Raw genomic sequence first — 1,597 nt, 5'->3', positions numbered from 1 at the left:
GAATACGAAAAAATCAAGTCGGCATTCTCGTCTGTTCACAGTGAACCCGTGGAAAATTGATAGAGGCTTCATTTGAAACGAAGTAGTAGGCTGTTTCAGAATTGGGGTAAAAGAGGTCATAATTTACTAATGACTATAGATGTAAGAAGCTAGCCGAGACATCAAACTGGTAATTCTTCTCAGAATATCAACAGAGTTATCAATCGCTTGTCTGCAATAACTGAGGAGACTCAGAGTTACAATTTTCGACTTTTATTTTCAAAAAATATTCCCTTGAATTGGATTGTCTGCTGCGAAATAACATGCCACTATTATAAGTCTCATTAAATATTTTCTCGATTGGAGGACATATCCAGGTACAGAGATTGAGCGACACGAATCAAAACAGAGGTAAAGTTTTCAAAAATTTTCAACTTGGAGAACAAACGATGAAGAAATTTGGAATAAACGAAAAACAAACTTGAAGAAAACTGTTGTCTCAGTCATCATCTTTTCTCAGAACATGATGTACAGAGTTAGAACAAAGGACAACATGAAAGGATGTCAGTCACATTTTGAAGCTCACATAATGATATCTTGAAATTGAACATTATTTTCTAGCTCCACCTCCTCTTCCCTGATTGGCCAACAATCAAACGAGACGTAGTTCCAAATTCTGCCACTAGATGGTGGCAGTTACTGAGTGTAGTACAACAATTGCTCAAATCGCACGTCACCAAACCCCGCCTACTTTCTCCTGATTGGTCAACAAGTGATCGAGTCGTAGTTACAAATTCTGCCATTAGGTGGCAGTGGTAACCGAGTGGATATTTCTTGAATTGCAAAAGTCCAAGACTTCTCTCTTCTGTTTCAAACTGATTCGGCGCTGGTTTTAATTGTATTTGAGACCTTTACTTATTTGAATAATTTAACAAACCTTTCTCAGTCCTTAGCTAAACATAAGAAACAAATTTCTATAGAATCCAAAAGAATATATAAGGAAGGCAAAAAAATCTTACATAATTTTTCTCCAATTTATCAAAAATTAACGAAATAAAAAATCTGGTATGGCACAATCACACAACTTCCCATGCTCATTGAACTGTAAGCCCCGTTCTTAAACGAGAATAATTCAGGGGAATAACATAATGACGATTGGCGGCAACATTTTATTTGAAACTACGATCAGACTTCTGTATAATATATGTGTATATATAATTGTTTTCAGAGTATTTTTTCCTTTGTGTAAATTGTGAAATTCGATGATTTTTTTCTAAGTCGTCAAAACAGCTGTTCTACAGATGAAATATCTCGACTATGTGTTCTTTTTATGAACTGCTTCACCTACCTACCTCATGCACGAGAAGGAGGTTACAAAGTCCATTTCTCAATGATGGGGTGGACCCCCCCATTAGTTTCCCAGAAAGGAGACTCATGCCAGTTAATACAGCTGATAAATAACTATGCAGGGTATGAATTTGAAAAAAATCGGTCAAGTCATTTTTGAGAAAATTGTGAAAAACATGGTTTTTTAGTAATTATCCGCCATTTTTCTCAAGAATATTACGGAGCTCCTGCAATTTTCCCAGAAATGAGACTCATGTCAGTTGATAGGGCT

Source organism: Nilaparvata lugens, chromosome 7, assembly GCF_014356525.2.
Source record: "Nilaparvata lugens isolate BPH chromosome 7, ASM1435652v1, whole genome shotgun sequence".
Taxonomy (NCBI): domain Eukaryota; kingdom Metazoa; phylum Arthropoda; class Insecta; order Hemiptera; family Delphacidae; genus Nilaparvata; species Nilaparvata lugens.
This window is presented reverse-complemented; position numbering follows the sequence as displayed.